The sequence below is a fragment of the Pteronotus mesoamericanus genome, unplaced genomic scaffold (genome assembly GCF_021234165.1).
Source record: "Pteronotus mesoamericanus isolate MK-2021 breed Mesoamerican mustached bat unplaced genomic scaffold, CSHL_Meso_final scaffold_582, whole genome shotgun sequence".
Classification (NCBI taxonomy): Eukaryota; Metazoa; Chordata; class Mammalia; order Chiroptera; family Mormoopidae; genus Pteronotus; species Pteronotus mesoamericanus.
In genome coordinates this window covers 3,240,737-3,259,337 of record NW_026555323.1, presented here as the reverse complement: position 1 = coordinate 3,259,337, position 18,601 = coordinate 3,240,737, and the positions used below count along the sequence as shown (strand labels likewise).

At 55.0% G+C, this 18,601-nt stretch overlaps 1 protein-coding gene across 1 annotated transcript in view; it reads right to left on the bottom strand.

Annotated features, from left to right (window-relative positions):
* The window catches only part of APBA2 (amyloid beta precursor protein binding family A member 2), a 74,425-nt gene extending 56,025 nt beyond the window's left edge, over nucleotides 1-18,400 (bottom strand). Inside the window, exon 1 of the mRNA XM_054561954.1 lies at nucleotides 18,355-18,400. The gene's annotated coding sequence lies outside the window, so the exon portion shown is untranslated. The remainder of the gene's footprint in view (nucleotides 1-18,354) is intronic.
* Between the last annotated feature and the right edge of the window lie 201 nt (nucleotides 18,401-18,601).

Genomic DNA, 18,601 nt, shown 5'->3' with positions numbered 1-18,601 from the left:
CCAAATGCCAATAAAAATTATTTAAAATCATTTCACATCAAGCCCATTTGCTAGAACTCAAAATAACCCAGGCAAATCCACGATGAAAAGGAAGGGGTATGAAACAAAAAATCCAAACAGATACAGCTTATGAAACTGAAAAGAGAAAGTAAAATCACTTCATTTCTATGTAGGATTTCCAAAGGTAATGCTCTTGAAATCTCTTTTAAAAAGATATGGTCCCGCTGTGACCGGTATGGGTCAGTGGGTTGAGCGTCATCCCACAAGCCGGAAGGTCACAGGTTCGATTCCCAGGCAGGGCACATGCCTGGGTTGCAGGCCAGGTCCCCAGTTGGGAGAGCGTGAGAGGCAACCGATCAATGTTTCTCTCCCCCTTTCTCCCTCCCTCCTCCTCTCTCGAAAAAATAAGTAAATAAAATCTTTAAAAAATAAAAACCAACGTGGCCCCATGTCACTAATTCTTCGGGAGCCAGCCACGCACACAAAACCTCATCATTTCTTTCAGAAGGGCAGTCAACAAGCAAGTATAAACTTCCACCTCTGGGCCACCAAAATGGATGTGAACCCACAACCTGTGCTGTCAGATTCACTTCGGACGAGAACTGGAAGCCCTTCCAGGCGGGCTCGGGGCAGCCGAGGGGACGATCCCCAAGGCCATGGCATCGGGGATCCGTCACAGCAGCTACCTTGGCTTTGGTTTAATGTGAAACATTTCCAAATGGCTTGAGCAAGATGTATTTTGATTTAAGAGCTCTACTGAATTGAGAAAAAGAGGGAGAATCCATGCACAGCGGCAGGCAGAACAAGTGACTAACCTTAGCCCCCAAACTGTAATTAAGACAGAAGGGGAACACTGAACCAAACACCTCCCCCGGCCCCCGCAGGGGTCCTTGGGTCGGAGCACCTTATCTCCGCCACGCAGGCGGCGGGCCAGCCGCAGCCCCCGGTCTGGCGTGAGCTGCCGGCGCCAGCGCGGCGCTATCTCACTTGTTCAGGGAAGCCGCGCGCTCCGGGGCCGGCGGCGTGTTCCTTCCTCCCAACAAGACCTAAGGGCTGCTGTCCCTCTCGGGGATCCGGTCTCCCTGGATAAGACACAAGGCAGCCAGCGGCAGGGCTCCCCCTCCTAGATCAGCCTCATGCCCCAGAGTTGCCAAATCCAAGCAGCAGAACGCGTGCCCGGAGAACCTGTGTCTCAGAGGCAGCCACGCGAAGCCAGCATGAAAATCACTTGGGCTGGCAGGCCTTTCTTCAGCATCATTAATCCATGTGTCTTCCTGAAAGACCGGAAAATGTGAGTGATTCATGTAGCGACCTTGCTTTGGGGGAAAAGAATCACATTTAGGAACGTGGGACACTCCCCCAAAATCAAGACCTAGGATGCTTGAAACTCTAAATATTTGAATTTTTACATAATGTCATATATCAAGCCCATGTAATCGAATGCAAACTATCTCAAGCAGATACACTATCAGAATTGATATAAACGTTTAAATGGATGCAGCTATATGAGAAAAGAGAAAAACCGCTTCATTGCTCCCCAGGATTGCCAAGGATGACGTTTGTGGAGCCAGGCGTGGTTTTGATGTCTAAGAAAGTAAGCCACTGCAGCAACTGGGACAAGGACGTGGAGCATACGGAAGAGAAGAACAAGGTTTGGAGGACCGACCCTATCGGACTACAAGACTCACAATAAAGCCACAGTCATCTGGAAGTGCAATATCGGTAAAAGAAAAGATAAGCCAGTCAATGGAACAGAATAGAGAGCCCAGAAACAGACCCCCATAATAATAATCAATTGACCCTTTTTTTAAAATCCTTGCCCGACTATATGTTTTCATTGATTTGAGAGATAGAAATGTTGATCTAAGAGAGAAACATCGATTAGTGGCCTCACGAACACACCCCGACCAGGTATCGAACCTATGACCTAGGTGTGCACTCTGACCAGGAACTGAATCCTCAGCCTTTTGGTGTACGGGACGACGCTCCAACCAACTGAGCTCCCCAGCCAGGGCTCAACCGATCTTGACAACAAAGCAAAGGCAATACAATGGAGCAAAGATCATATTTTCAACAAATGGTGCTGGGACAACTGAACATCCACGTGCAAAGCAATGTATCCAGATAGACTTCACAAAAACTTAACTCAAAATGGATCAGACTTAAACGTCAGGCACAAAGCTATAAAACTAGATGATAACATAGAAAACCTAGGTGACTGTATGTTTGGCAGGAACTTTTTTATTTTAATTGTCACCCAAGGATATGTTCATTGAATTTTTTTTTTTAGAGGGTGGGGAGAGAGAGAAGAGAAACATCAATCAGTTGCCTCCCATATGTGCCCTGACTGGGGATTGAACCCACAACCCAGGTATGTGCCCTGACTGAAAATCAAACCCGCAGCCTTTTTGGTGTATGGGACGCAGTCCAACCAACTGACCCACCCGGTCAGGGCAGGCAAGAACTTTCTTAGATACAACACCAAAGGCACAATCCATAAAAGAGAGAATTAATAAGCTTGACTTCCTGAAAATTAAAAGTCTCTGCTTTGCAAAAGACACTGTCAAAAGAATGAAATGACTGAGAAAAAATATTTGCAAAAGATGTGTCTGATACAGAACCATTACCCAAAATATACAAAGAACACTTAAAATTCAGTGATGAGGAAGCAAGCAACTTGATTATAAAATGGGCCAAAGACATGAACAGACACCTCACCAGTGGCAGACAAGTGGCAGGTAAGCGTATGAAAAGATGTTCAACATCATATATCCTCAGGGAAACACAAATTAAAACAGTGAGTTTGCACCGCACACTCGTGGGAATGGCCAAAACCTCGGACCTGCCAACACCAGATGCCAACAAGAATGTGGAAGGACAACAACTCTACAAAACAGCACAGCCATTTGGAGGATAGTTTAGAAGTTTCTTACAAAACTAAGCATGTTCTTATCACAGGACCCACATGCACTGGTATTCACCCAAAGGAGCCAAAACTGTATGTCCACACACAGCTGCAGTTGGGTGTTTATTACAGCTTTATTCATAATTGCCAAAACTTGGAAGCAACCAGGATGTCCTCAAGTAGGCGAATGGACAAGTAACTGTGGTCCATCCATACAATGGAACATTATTCAGCAATAAAAATAAATGAGCTATCAAGCCATGTAAAGACACAGAATGAAGGGTACTGGGCTGGCCAAAAAGTTCGTTTAGATTTTCTGTACGACGGCTCTAGTAGTGCTTCGTTGTCTTTAACTTCACTCCAGTTTTGTTAGATTGTATTATGACAGCTGTCACATCAGCGTGCATTTAAAAAACAACTTATCAAAACTGGTGAATTTTTGTGCAGCCATTTTAATACTGACGGAAGAAAATACATAACGTTTTTGGTCTATTAGGCTTAATTATTTCAAGAAAGGCAAAAACACAACTGGAATGCAAAAAGAGATTTTTGCAGCATAGGGAGAAGATGCTGTGACCGATCGAACGTGTCGAAGGTGGTTTGCGAAGTTTTTTTTGTACTATTGACATCCTGGCCAAATAATTCTTTGCCATGAGGCTGTCTTATGCATTGGAAGATGTTTAGCAGCAGCCCTGGTCTCTCCCCACTAGGAGCCAATAGCAGGAGATAACCAACATACTCAAAATATCCAGATCAATCAAATTATTGGTGAAAATGAAAACTGTGTCTTTTATTTTATGGAAAAAAAAACCCGTACAGACTTTTTGGCCAACCCAATACAAAAGGAAAGGAGCCAATGTGAGGAGGCTACATCCTGTGTGATTCCAACTGCCTGACATTCTACAAAAGGCAAAGCTATGGAGACATGGAAAGGTCAGTGGTTGCCAGGAGTGGGGCAGAGGGACGAACAGGGGGACACAGAGGACCTTTAGGGGGCGAAGCTACTCTGTATGAATCTATGGTGCTGTGACGGCGGGTGCATGTCAACACACATTTGCTCAAACTCATCGACTGCGCAACACGGAGCGTGAGCGCTAATGGAAACGGACTTGGGGCGATCACGATATGCCGATGTCGGGGCATCCGTTGGAACAGCTGTTCCTGAGGGGGCCGTAGACGGTGGGGGAGGCTGTGCATGGGTTGGGGACGGGGCTATATGGGAACTCTCTGTATTGGCCTCTCCATTTGGCTGTGAACCGAAACCTGCTCTTAAAAGTCTTTTTTTTTTTCAAGAAAGACAGTGGGAACTAGCCCAGTGGTGCGATGCGGCGGTTTTCAGCACAGTCCAGGTGCCTGGACTGAAAATCCCTCCACCGTGGCCTTCTCCACGGGCGAGAAACGCCCTCGTGCCAGCTCCCGGGGACCTGAGGGTGCGCCGCAGCCCGCCTGGGCTCACACCTGCGTCCTACTCCCCCAGCGTCTCTGGCCGTCACACAGCCCGTCAGGACCGCTCAGCCTTGCCCCTGCCGCAGGCCGGCAGCTGAACGCGCCGCCGCTCCGAATACGTGCGGATAAAACGTCGCAGGCCAATCACAGCCACGTGGGCCCCGAGTGGGCGGGGCTGCCCCGCCCAGCGCGCGCACCGGGGGTCTTGCCCGTGAGCCGAGGTCTGCCCTGGCCGCCGCGGTGGGCCGGGCTGGGGGGCAGGGTTCGGCTACGCACTTTCCATTAAACGCAAGAAAACCAGGCCGCTGCGAGCAGTCACGCGAGTGAAGTTTAACGCCATCACAGTCCACCCCTTCGAAACAAAGCCCACCTATGAGGAACTCCGTAGATAGAAGCCTGTTCTCTTGGTCCCCCTCGGTAGAAGGCCAAGTGTCAGACGGGTTTAAAAGTGAAAATCAAAGCGTTGTTTCGCGGCGATTCCCAGGAAACCATGAGTGGATACGAAGCCGGCTCTCAGCAGGAAGCCTGACAGCCGCCTGACAGATTCGAACCTTCCAGCAAGACAGGGTTCTGCCAGCAAGTCCTCAATGCTGTCGCGCCAACTGGGTCACCGGGTTTTAAGGGCGCCGTCTCCCTGCTTCGGGGGGACCTACACAGAGCCAGCCCCGCCGTCGTGGGAAGCTGTCTGTCCCCCTTCTCACCACCCAGAATACAAAGTCCGGGAGCCGACCCAAACTGGAAGGACGGACCCCAAAGAAGCAGAAGTCGTGCCCAGTGACCAGCGCGCACACCCTTCTCAAGTAACGGAGACCCCCCACCCCGGGGCCAGGCGCCACACTCCCAGGGCCCGTGCACTTGCCATCTCTGTCTCTCCCCCGCGCCCGGGAGTCACTTCCTGTCAGCGCAGGAAGTGAGCCTGAGCCAGTCCAGAAATGGGTGTCTAGGGGTCTCACCTGGGAATGAGTTCCTGGCAGGTGGGATGATGATAAAAAAAATAAAACAACCCCCCCCCCCCCCCAACAACAGCAACCCAGGCTCCAGTCCTTCGGGTCCGACTCTGACCTTCGGGGTCTGGAACTCACTGGGAGGGTCAACCGCCCCCCCACCCGCCACCAGGGGGCAGCACGGGGTCACACCGCCCCACAGCCCCAGCCCCATCACAGGCTTATCTGTCCCAGCACCTGTGGGCCCCCAAAGTGCCAAGCAGGGTGTGACCATCTTCAAAGTGCCAGGTGGCAGGTTTACCTCATAAAAGGAGAAAAATAACATCCATCGTCCCAAACTCGTCATTAGCAGGTATCAAAAACGATATTTGGCGTCTCTGGGCCACACTGGAAGAGCAGTTGTTGTCTTAGGCCACACATTAAATACATTGCAACGCATAATCACAAAAAAAAAAATCTCATAAATGTAAATCGTAAATTTACGGTTTTGTGTTGGGCCGCATGCACAGCCATCCTGGGCCGCAGGTTGGACACCCTGCAAAGATTCTATAGGAAAATGGTGGGAAACGATGCAAAAGCCCAATGATGTGCCAAATAACTTGGGAATCTGACAAAGCAACTCCCTACCGCTGTCCTGGAGGGTGCGACCTGCCAAGGCCAAGAAGAGGGCGTAAAAGAGAGGAAACCACGTCTTTGTTTGACGGCTCGAACATGGGACTTGAGTGAGGTGGGGGATCCATGTCCCCACGTTTGACTCATCCCCTCCCCCCCTTCCTCACTCCCTCCCTCCGTCAACTCTTAAAGGTGACCCTGGGTGGCCAGCACCACAGATTCCAGAGCCTGCCCTGGGCCACACGGTCCTGGTGGGGATTTGGCCAAGACCCACGCTCTTGAAGAGGCCACCCAGCTTCTGACTCACCTGTGTGCTTCAAACCACCTGCAGAGGGGAGCTGAGAATCAGGGCTGCATCCGAAGTCCCCCACGCCCACCTCATCCTCTCTCCCCCACCCCCCACCCCCCACTCGTGCACCTGCACGGCCACCACTATTGCCTGGGGTCCTGCCAGTTTACGGGGGGGCGGGGGTACGATACATTGGCAAATGATCCCCCAATTAGAAAATCCAAGAGAAAGGACTAACAAGGCACATAAACCAGCAGAGAGTCTTCAGCACGTGGGCAGACAGGCTAGAGAAGCCGTAATCAGCTGGGAAGCGAGGCAGGCGGCAGGGACGACAACCCCGCCCACAGCAGCCACAGGGGCCGTGAAATGCCTAGCACTAAATCTAACGCGAAATGCACCGAGCAAAGCCATAAACCACGGCTGAAGGAAGCAAAGGCCTTCTGAATCAATCAAAACGTCCAGGTAAGGAGAAAACAGAAAAATGTCTCCTCTCCCCCAACGAAGCCTCGAGAACTATCCCAGTCAAAATCCCAGGCGGATTTTGGGATGAAGCTAGCTTATTTTAATGTTTATCTAGCAGAAGAAACATATGAGAAAGGTTAGGAGAACTGTAAAAGGAGAATAGTGAACAGGGATGACCCTACAAGAGAACAAAGTAGAACAAAAAGCCAGAGTAATTTCAGCAGAAGTTGGCACCAGAATACACCAATAAATTGGAACTGAGAGTCCAGAACTCAGTTCTAAAATTAGAAGTGAGAGTCCAGAAACATGGGAGAAACAACGCAAGACGCGAAGCAGCTCAATATGACAAACACGGCACCTCAAAACAGAGATCAAGATGGGTTATTAATAAATCATGTTTGGAAATTGAACGTTCGTATAAAAAAATTTACATCTCCAGCTCATACCCTATCCAAAAATAAATTCTAGATGAATAAAAGATGTAAAAAATCTGAACTATCAATATTAGAAGAAATAACATATTTCTGTAGGAATGTATTTACATATACTTAGGGTAAGGAAGTCCTTTTTCTGAGTAAGAGACAAAATTCAGGGGCTACCAAAGAAAAGCCTGATAGATTGGACAACATCAAAAATTCCACATTTTTGGCCCTGGCTGGTGTAGCTCAGTGGACTGAGTGCTGACCTGCGAACCACAGGGTCTCTGGTTCGATTCCCAGTCAGGGCACATGCCTGGGTTGCAGGCTGCGTCCCCAGTAGGGGGTGCGCAAAAGGCAACCACACACTGATGTATCTCTCCCTTCCTTCTCCCTCCCTTCCCTTGTCTAAAAGCAAATAAATAAAATCTTTTAAAAAAATAATTTAAAAAAAATCTGTTTTAACAAAATTCCACATCTTTGCACAAAGATGCCTTTCAACGAAGTTGAAGGACAAAGGACATCTGGGTGGACGTGTATGTAACAACATAGCAAATGAACGATAACCCTCCTGTCCTAGGATCACCTATAAATTAACAAGGTGGACAAGTCAACAGAAAACAGGCAAGGATTCAAAAAGAGAAGGGGAAGCAGAAATTTAAACAATTATGAAGCGTATGAGAAGATGCTTCCCACTCATAATTTTAAAGTGATAACTTTATACCCACAGGACTGAGCGGAGCTACAAAGACTGGCCATATCCAGCCACACAACTAGCACCGTTTAAAAGGGTCACGACCTCCCCAGAGAGCAACTCGGCGATTTCTAGTCATGCTAGAAAGGCGCATCAATTCGGCCCAGCAAGTGGCCTCTGGAACTTGCAAAGATGTCCCACACACATGCGAAGGTGCAGATGTGCAACTCCACCTTCCAGAGTCCCCTGGAAGTTCATCAGTAAGTAACGAGCCAAGTACTATGCAAACGTTGCGTGCACATGACAAGGAACAATGTCGAAGATACATTGCTGGGGGGGTCAAATTACAAATTATAGTGATGGTGCAATCCCATTGTGTTGAAACAATATTAAAAATAATAAATGTGTGTATGTGTAAAATTTAAGTAAAATATTTCTATCAACAAGAAAAATGGGAGGACGCTCGCCCTGACTGGTGTGGCTCAGTTGGTTGGGTTTCATCCTGCAAGGAGAAAGGTCACTGGTTCGATTCCCGGTCAGGGAACAGGTCTGGGTTGCAGGTTCAGTCCCCAATCAGGGGGTGTACAAGAGACAACTGATTGATGTTTCTTTCGCACATCGATGTTTCTCTCTCTCTCTCTTCCTCTCTTCCCCTCCCTCTAAAAATAAATCAATCAAATCTTTTTTAAAAAAGAAAGAAAAATGAGAGGAACCACACCATTAATAATGGTGGTCTTTGCAGGGGTCAAATGCGGGGAAAGACTTTCATTTTCTACATTATGTATTTCTATAACATTGGACTTTAGACAATGAAAGCGTATTAATTTTATGACCAAAACATTTTTTAAATTAAAAAAAAAAACAAGACTTGTTTCATGTAAAACCAACGCCCAAGGGGTCCAAGATCTAGAGAACATCAAATGTCTGCCCGTCGATGAGGCCAGAGTCGTTCTCAGCCCAAACTCTGCCACCCGGAACATGCTGGAAGGCAGCACAGCGGGCCCTCGAACATGGGTTTGGACTGCATGGGTCCATTTATATAGGGATTTTTTTTCAATATATACTGTAAATGTAGTTTCTCTTCTTATGATTTCCCTAGCAGCATTTTCTTTCCTTTATCATACTTTACTGTAAGAATACAGCACCTAGGACATATCCTCTGTGTTCACTGACTATATTATCTCTAAGACTTGCAGCCAAGAGCAGGCTATGGGTACTATTAGTAGATCAGTTTTTGGGGAGTCGAAAGTTATATGGAGATTTTCAACTGCGCCGGGGTCAGCACCTCTAAGTCCTGATATTCAAGGGTCAACTATATTTTAAAAAGAGATTTCATGTGTTGTTGTTTTTTTTAAACAATTAGCTCTTTTCCTGTTCGAAAATGAAATATCTGCAAACTCTACATTCTGGCAGACAGCATGTAGCCCCCCAAAACATTCAAAATCGCTCCTGTGTTCCAGTCTATTCTTCTGGCATCTTTCAGAGTCTTCAGGAGGAGACAGAGGATGCTCACCTCGTTTGCTGGCCTGGGGAGGGAGGTGCTGGCTCAGGGAGGTGGGCCTCCGCCTGCTCTCGCCCCCATCTGGGGTTTTAAGACTCAGGATTGGACAGTGAGGCTAAACCGACAAGCCCTTTGGCATTTACTGCCAGAAGGTTCCCACAGAATCTGCTTCCACACACAGAAAAGAGTCCTCCCCCCCCCGCCCCCCCCGGCCCCCCCAGAACTTGCTTTAAAGTCCAATTCAAGGGAACTGACTGATCCATTTTAGGTTCCTCAACTAGAGGAATTTTAAAAATTCTTCCACGCAGCTCAACAGAGCGGATCCATGAATGTCTCGCTTCTGCAAAAGGAGGACAAAGGTCCTCCGGGGGCCGCCGAATTCGGCAGCTTCTCCCGGGATTCTCGGGGCAGCCAGCGGCTTGGGTAGTACAGAGCATCCCAGGTGGCCCCCGGCAGCCACCTGCCTCTCCTGCATCCAAAAGGAAATGGCAGTTCAGGGACCGAGGGCCTGGCGTCGATCCATGTGCCAAATCGCTAGGGAACGATGATATTGTGGAAATCAGTGACGGCGCGTGAGCCCAGGTTCGGGTCCCCCAGCCATCAGGCCAGCGCCCGGTGCGCCCAGCAGGGAGGGGGACAACCTGGAAAGGGACGCTCCCCGCTCTCGGGAAGAACCGATCCACGCCCGACTGGGCAGCCCCCTCTGGCCCAGGTGACACTGGGAAGTCTCAGAAACTCCCCACCGGCTCGCCCTCCGCGGCCGGTGTCCTCTCCAAACACAGAAGCAAACCTGGGACCGTGGGCCACAGGGGGCTCCAGGTGGGCGGGCTTCAGGCTGGGTCCCAGGCAAGCACGACGGACTCTCCAAAAACCACAGCCGTCCTCGCCAACGTGCGCAGGGGCGTCTGGCCGCCCCTCCTTACCCGTGACCTCTGCCCTCCGCACGCCACCAGGAGCCCTTGTAATGACAGCCAGCCCATCCCGATAGGCTGAGGCCGGCCACCTGGCGGGCAGCACGGGCCACCCCGGCCGGTGCCCCGCTGGCCTTCCTCCCGCCCACAGGCGGGTAACCAGGCTTCCCTGTTCCGCAGCCGAGCCCGCCTGCGGAGGGATTCGGCGGGGCCGCCGAGGCTAACGCCACGTGAGCAAATTAATAACGTGATTTATGGTTTGTCGTGGCTTTTGTCGTTCTTGTAGAAGAACTGTGGCAATTTAATCAAAAAGCCTGTAAATCTCTAAAGGGTAAAATTAAACGTCCGCGCTAGCGAGGCTGCGACTTGGCGGCTGGTAGCTGCCGCCTCGCGCACGGGGTGGTGGGGGCTGAGACCCTGGCGCCCCCCCCCAGCAGGGCCCCGCAGGGGGTCGCGCGGACTCCCTGTGCCCTCCGCACGCCCCTCCCCCAACCGAACACACTCCTCCCCGAGACCCTCCAAGGGCCCTCTACGGCTCACTCACCTGCTCCCTTGCTCTGTCCCTCCCCGCGTATGTCACCTGGCGACCCCAGCGCGTCCTCCCTGCCCTCCTCCCCCACGTTCCCACTTGTCCGGAAGCTTGTTCGTGGAAAACGCTTTCCTGGAGGCCGCTGGGCACCGTGTGCCATTATAACCCACCCGCTGTCCTCCCAGCCACAGCAGTGACTCCCCGGGGCCACCAAGGTCAGGACCCTGACGGTCAGCCCCGTCTCCAGCTCCGACCTGCAAAAGCCACATAATTCGGCTGCCAAACACTAGGCCGTCGGCTCGTGTGCCCCACTTACTCCAGGTGGCCCTTCTGCCCGGAGGGCACAGCACCTGCTCTTCCGGGACAGGGTCCCTGACCCGCCCCCACCCCTGCTGAGACCCTCACACCTTCTGGCTGCCGCTTTTCTAGGGGGGCTGTGGACCCTGAGCCGAAGTGGGGCTCTGATGCCATCCCACGTTCTCCAGCAGCCTCTCTCCGCTCCCTCTCCTGACCTCGCCCAGCTCCACACAGGGGTCAGGAGAAACCAGTAGGGTGGACAATGGACAGGTGGGTAGATGGATGGACGGACAGGTGAGTGGATGGATGGACAGGTGAGTGAGTGGATGGACAGACGGCTAGATGGGTAGGTAGGTGGCTGATGGGTAGGAGGATGGATGAAAGGAAGAGGGTGCGTGCGTGGATGGGTGGGTCAGTGGGTGAAGAGACAGGTGGATGAGCTCCCGGCACAGAAAAGGGGTTTGGGGTGACTCAAGTAAAGGGCGCCTGCCCCAGTGCCAGCCGAGAGGCCCCGCATGTGAAAACCCCGTGAGCTGAACGAGGGAGGGGTGAGGGGCTGTCACTCCGGGGCCAGAGCTGTGATGTTCCAACTATGAGATCAGACGCCCTCCACCATGGGCGAAGGAACAGCACACACAGAGCTGGGCAGGGGCTCCCAGGGCAAAGAGCGGGAGCGCGCTCCCCACACGTGGGCGCGGGGGCTGCCGCCTCTGGGCGCCGCCCCAACGCCACTGCGGACTCAGCACAGACCGGCCGTGATCGAGTAGAAAACCACTCTTCCTGACACGCGATTAATGTAAAAACCTAAATCTGTTCAAGTCCCAAGGAGAGAGAGACAACCAGGGGTTCCTGGTCTGGAGGGGCATCGGCTCTCAGAGCTTCCCACCCAAAACACAGCACCGAGTCGGCCCCTCAACGGGAGAAGATGGCAGGAGCGACCTGTCCTATGCGGGCACGCTCCCTCCGGTGCCCAACACGCAGAGAAAACCCTCCCCGCCAGGCAGAACACAGCACATGCAGCAGGACCTGCGGGTCAGGCTGCGCTCACTGCCATTCCCTGGAGGGACGGCCACCACGCTGCCAACTCAGGCCAGCTCAGGGGCTCCACGGAGCAGTCAGGCGAGGTGGGCGGCAGTGGGACCGGCCATTGGTCAGCCATCAGCCATCAGTCGGCCGCCGGCTTTCACTGTCACCGGCGAGGACCAGCTACACAGCCCAAGGTATGGCCTGTGTCCGAGGCCTGGCAAGTTAGGAAGAAACATATATACCCCTGAACCCCACGGCGGCACTGAACACGCTGACCTGATGCTGTACTGTAAAAAAGGCACCCACCTCACCTCGTTCCGTTCTCACGGCAATAACTTGGTAGCCGATAAGGAGGGAAGCCTCTGTCTGCGTTCCTTAGGCGTCCAGGCCAACTCTGCGCAGTGCCGTAGGCTGGCGGGCTGGCTGGCGGAGGCAGGGCCTGGCTTGTGAGAGCTTCCGATCCCTAATGCGGGCCCCGCACCTCCCCCGCCCCCAACCCGTGACAGCTGCCACCGGCTCTGGATAATAGGGACAGATGTTAGAGCACATGGCTCACTTATTACACAGAGAAAGACGAAGCAACGTTAAGCCACGTTTTATTTGAACAAGGCCCACAGTTGCTGCCAGAGGGACCCGAGAAATCCATCATTCCTAAATGCACGCGCTTGCTCCATGAACTGAGGGGGCGGGGGGCAGAGGGGGGCCCTGTTCCTGAAACAATGGGTTTCTCCAAGGTGACAGAGAGGCAAACCAAGGGGGGGAACTGCTCGTTACTTTTTAAATTAAATTAAAGAGGCGTCAAGCAGTGCAGAGAAATTCGTTAGAGCTGGAACATATATGTACACATACAGTATACGGAAGTATACACCCCAACTGAAAATGCTAAATCCAATACTGATCTACTCATCAGCTATTTACTAACAGTTTGTCCAGAACAAGCCCCTGAGCACTTCTGAGCCCCGTGCCTCTGCGCACAGTTGATTCTAGAGACGGAAAGTGGAAAGGATCCACTGTAGCTGCAGTTGAAAAGGAAAACACCTTACAGACCCACCACCACCATCAGCTCCCGGCCCCCTGGCCGCCCCCACGAAGGATCCCCCCGATCGTCTGGGTCGCGTCCATTACTCTTCAACCACCGCCCAGTGCTCACGTCCACGGGTCACCAGCTGTCAGATCCTCAGACCCGTGCTGAAAGTTAGCCCCTGTGTGAGTCACATGAGTGGCCATGAGTCTCTGTCACCTCCCCCCGCCCCGGCCTGTAAGCAAATCCGATGCAATCTGGGCCCCGGTGCGATGCTGGGGTCGGGGAGAGAATCGGGGCATGTGGGCTCCGGGCTCTGTCCAGCACAGACTGGAACCCCAGCGCTGCCCTGAAGTACCAGCACACTCCGCGATCGGGGACAAGTGACAGCTGCCTGGTCCCTGGTGAACTCAGCCTCTCGGGCTTGGCAACAGAACACAGAGGAACAGAATCGCGCGCACGCACAGGCGCCCTACAACCTGCGTTCAATTCTGGTTGGTTCTTCCACCCAAAGCCCCCTTTGAACATCGGGGTGTTTCAACGTCCAGAAAACCATGAGACGCAAACACTGTCGCCGTCAGTAAGCGCTGGCATCCCGAACACGTGTTTTTCTTTCTTCATTTTCATCCTTCGAACACGAAACAGTGCCTGATGTTAACCTCTGGGAGGCCCTGTGAGCTTCTAAAGTGCTGACGCCGTGTTCTCATACTAGGCTGTAGCTGAGACAAGCCAACTTGACCCGTCAAATTCCCAGTGAGACGGGAGAGGCCACAACAGGTCTGAGGCCACACGGGCACCCCCGAAGGACACCCCACCCCGGCCATCAGAACGATTGTCTCGCATCCGTTCGATTCTGCGTTTTGTTTGTGCCTCTGAATGACACTGGCGGAAAATACAACGCACAGCGGCAGATGCTGAGAAACAGTCTCCAAAGCCAGCGACTTGCCTGAGGCCCCAGCGTGAGTGGCAGCACCAGGTTCGAACTGAGCTCTTGTTACTCCAAAGGCACCCTCATTTTTTCTTCTTTGTTTTTATTTTTAGAGAGAGAGGAAGGGAGAGAGAGAAACATCAGATACATCGATAGGTTGCCTCTCGCGCGCCCCCTACTGGGAACCTGGCCCACCACGCAGGCATGTGCCCTGCCTGGGAATCGAACTGGCGACCCTTTGGTTCGCAGGCCGGCACTCAGTCCACTGAGCCATGCCAGTCGGGGCCAAATGCACCCTCTTACCCTGACTGACAGCACCTTTCTCCCAATGAAGCCACTGCGCCCTCCCCAGCACTGCCGGCCGGCGCATAGGCAGGGAGCGTTGGGCGGGGGAGGCTTCGGGAAGGGAAGGCTGGCAAACAGGGACAGTCGGAGCGGCTGGGAGCCTTGAGGCGCCGGGTGTGACATAAGGTATAAGACGAGTTTAGAAACATCCAGATGGAGGAGGAAGGGAACCTGGGCAAGAGGGAGCCTGTGCCCAGCGTATCCGTATCCCAGGTGACTGCAGGGATAGCACCGAGCTAGCTCTGGCAACGGGGGCACCGGACTGCCAGGCGCCCGCCTGAACGACCGGAAATCCAAAAGGGAACTTCTGTAACGAATCAGAATGCCCACTCTTTGGGCAGGACCGCCAGCCCCAACGAGGCTGCTTTCTGGCCCACGTGACAGATGACCTAAGCTGCACAACTCCCCAGTGCTTCCCCGCCTGCCCACTGGGCGCCGGTTCTAGGAGGGATTCCAAATGGGAACACAACGCAGCTCCAGCCCTGGGTATCGGCGAAGGGGGAGCGGGGAGCCAAGCGCGCGCTGAAAGGAAGAATCACGTTCCTGGGGCTTCATTCATTCATTCACCCAGCAAGTAGCACTGAGGGCCTGGAAGGGGCCAGGCACTGTTCCAGCTGCCAGGGATACAGAGGTGAACAAAGTCCTTATGCTGGCGTGGGGAGAGACAGACAATAAACAAAGATGGACTGCACACAAATAAATTGCACATTAAGTGCTACGAAGAAACACAAAGCAGGGTTCAGAAGAAAGAGGGAAGTGATGCTAATGCATGTAGGCTGGTCAGGAAGCCGGCCTGTGAACAGAGAACCAAAGTGGGCGAGGGAGGAAGCCAAGTGGACACCTGGCCCAGGCGCAGGCCAGGGAGCGGAAACAGCAGGCGCAAAGGCCCTGAGGTCAGCGTGAGCCTGGCCCCTGCGAGCACCAGGGGATGAGAGGGAAAGAGCCCACATTCAGCCGGGGTCATCAAGGATGGACATGAAGGCTCTGGGGATTGGGGGGGCACGCAAGGCACGCCTGCGCAGTGAGCCAGCCTACGTGGGGCCTGACTGCCTGGAGGGACCACAGCCGGGGACAAAGCGGGGAGCGGGGGAAAATAAGGCTAAGGAGAGCAGGTGTGGAACGGGCACTGAGGGCTGGAACAAGGGACAGCGGACCTGGCCTAGGTCCAACCTGCCCCGGGGCAGCCCTGCAGTGCCCCCTGGGAAACCCCACAGCCGGGACAGAAATCCTAATTCATACAGCAACAGCACCCCACCGGTATGTCCCATCCCAAAGCCTGGCGGGGGGGGGAATCTCAAGCCCCACAAGCTGCGTGACCTTGAGGTCCCTGTCCTCCCCCGGCTCCTGTGTGTGTCTGAGAGAGGACAAGGGCCCAGTGGAGGACTGGCTGCAGGGGAGGAGGGAGAAGACTGCGCCCACGACAGCTGACTCAGCCTGTGCCAGCAGGCTGCTCTGAGACACCAGCTGGACCTGGCCCAGGTGGTGGGCGGGGAGCCAGAAACCCTCCCCACCACGGGCACGTGGCCCAACCACCACCAGCCGGACACCGGGGCCACCTTTTGGTGAGCAGTCATCTCAAACGTGACCCACGTTGGGACGGAGCTGCGTGACAGTGCCTGCATCACTTCCTGCCGAGCCCCACGCGTCCCCATGTCTCGCGGCCCCCCAGCAAGGTCACAGCTATGTCTCCCACTCCCTCTTCTTCCCTGAGGCCGGGCTGCGAGGCAAGGCGTGCTGGCGTCTGCCACTTGTTCCGGAAGTCCCCCGAGGCCGGCCGGCCATGTGTGCAAGGCCCCGGTGCCCACCTGCCCTCTGGGACGCCCCCTGGCAATAAAGGATTCTGCAGGTCTTCAGACCCTGCTGCCACCCGGGGCCCTCACCTGTTGTCCTCAGGTCGGGCACGCAAAACCAAGGACAGGGACTGGCGCTGGGGAGGGGCTGGCGCCTGGGGGGCCTGTGCACCCAAGCTCTGCCCCTCCCCCCCCACAAGCCTCACAGTCACCCAGTTCAAACAGAGCCCAACAGGACACCAGCCTCCTGGCGGAGCGTGTTCTCCCTCTGAGCTCCTCCGTGGTGTCGAGGAAAAACCAGGGTGTGTCGGAGAGCTCTCAGCTCTCTGACTGGAGTGTGACTGGTGTCTTTTACAATTACCTTTTATTTTTATCCGGCGCTTCTTAGCTCAGTTGGCAACCTGGACTATTTACGGGCCTTCATTTCACAACCCAACCCCACCAATTATTCCTGTGAAACTAATAGGTATGTATATTTAAGGGTTAGAGGGACTCAAGGGACAGTTTTGCAGGCAAGCGAAGGAGCCACATGTCGGGCCTGGGGGTCTGAGACAGCGAGCGGAGGTAGCAGAGAGTGAGGAGTGGGCTGTCCCCTGCCTGGCCCTCCTACCAGCGCCCACCTTGCCTCTCAGGTTCCCACGCACAACCCCCCCAACCCTGCCGTCTGGTTCGGCCCACACATGCCCCCGGCCCAGGACCCTGGAGGTGGAAAGAAAGGCACAACTGTGCTCCCCAACAAATGACCAGCAGTCAAATAGAGAGAGGCAGGCTCCCACAGGAGACTCTTGAGCTGCCCCGTCGCTGGCGCCTTCCCCCAGACCCCGCCCGGCCCCAAAGTCCACTCCAAGAGTCTCTCTCGTCTCCAGTGCTAGGGAGGCTGCCCGCTCAGCAAGCCGACCCCTGGACGCAGCGACTTGTCCCCTAGTGCCCTGGATGCAGCTGTGTCGCTCACGGCCCAGGGGACCCTCTCCAGCCCCCTGGGGAAGTGAGGGCACAGGGCAGGGTGTCGCGGCAGCTCCTGACTGGAAAACCAGACCTTGTCCCTTCCGGGTGGACTGCCCAGGAGAGGAGGAGAGGCGCCCCCGCCACCCGCCTCATCTCAGGGGGACCCCTAGCGCAGAGGCCGGAGCCATGAATGGGCCACCCACTGGCTCCGGGCGCCGGCAGGCACCTCCACTGTGCGCCTCCGGAGAAGTTGTTTCTTGTGCACCCTCCAAGCTTTCAGGTCATTATGTCTAAACCAACTGTTCTTTCTCAAAGAGAAAGAGAAAAGAAATCCCAGAAGGTGGGTAGGGGCAGAAGCCGAAGAGGCCAGGGAGCGCCCAGCCCACAGGCACGGGCTCTGGAAGGAGATACCGGGGTGGGTGCCTCACCGTCTGCACGGCCATGGGGGGAGGCGGCTCAACCACAGATTGGAGTCTGGCCTCCGAAAGGCCGAATGTGAAAAAATGAAGTCTTCCTTCTGCAAGGAAATACTAAGTTAAGACTAGCAGGGTCCATCCCTGCCTCCGCTCTCCGTGAAACTCGGGCAGGGCGATCACCCGCGGAAACCCCAGGAGCCCCTGGGCGCCCGGACAAGTCTGTCCCCAGCCTTGGCACACAGGCCCGTCGCCCGGCGCAAAGCCCAGTTCGGGGGGCGGGGGCTCAATGTTGGTTGGCCTGGACCGTCAGTGCTCCGACCTCCCGGCAGCAGCGGGAGGAAGCCAGGCCAATGGGCAGGACCCTGCCGCGCCCCAGCCCCACGCCGGAGGCCCGGAGGACCAGGTGTGCGGAATTTTTAATTGAGTTTCTCCCGCTGGGCCTCATTAGAAAGGAAAAGGGGGGAGGGGGCGAAGATCCGGGCTTGGCTTCCCGGGAGCTAGAGAACCCCGAAGCGCCCCCAAACTCAGGAGTTGCCGACCGGAACGGGGACTTGGTGCCAGCGCCCAGCGGGGCCGCCGCGGGCACTAGGGACCCCAGCCCAGCAAACCCGAGCGGACAGCCGCCGCCGGCCAGCGCCCCTCGTCCGCACGGGGTCACCCCTTGCTGCGGAGTGCCCCCGGGATGCGCGAGACGCCGGCTCGGCCCCGCGGGTCCAGAGGGCGCCGGTCCGCACCCCCACTCCCCAGGGCGCCCACCCGCTCCGCAGCCCCGCCAGGTCCGGAGGGCAGCGCTGGGGCCGCGACAACCGCTTCCCTCACCCCGAACCCCTAACGCCCGCCCACCCGCGCCCCAGGCTGCGGCCGGGGGCCCGCTTACCTGGCCCGGGCGCGGGGCTGCGCGGCTGCCCGGCTGCCCCCGCCCCCGCCCCCACCGGCTCGATCCGCGAGGCCGCCGCCGCCGCCGCCGCCGCAGCTCTTTGTGAGCCCGCGTCGCGCCGCGCCGCACACCGCGCCTGCTGACGAGCCCGGGAAACTGGATAGCGGCGGGCGCGCCCCGGACGCGGCGTGCGGCACGCAGGGCCGCCTCTGCCGCGCACCCCGCACCAGCCTCTTCAGCTGCCCCC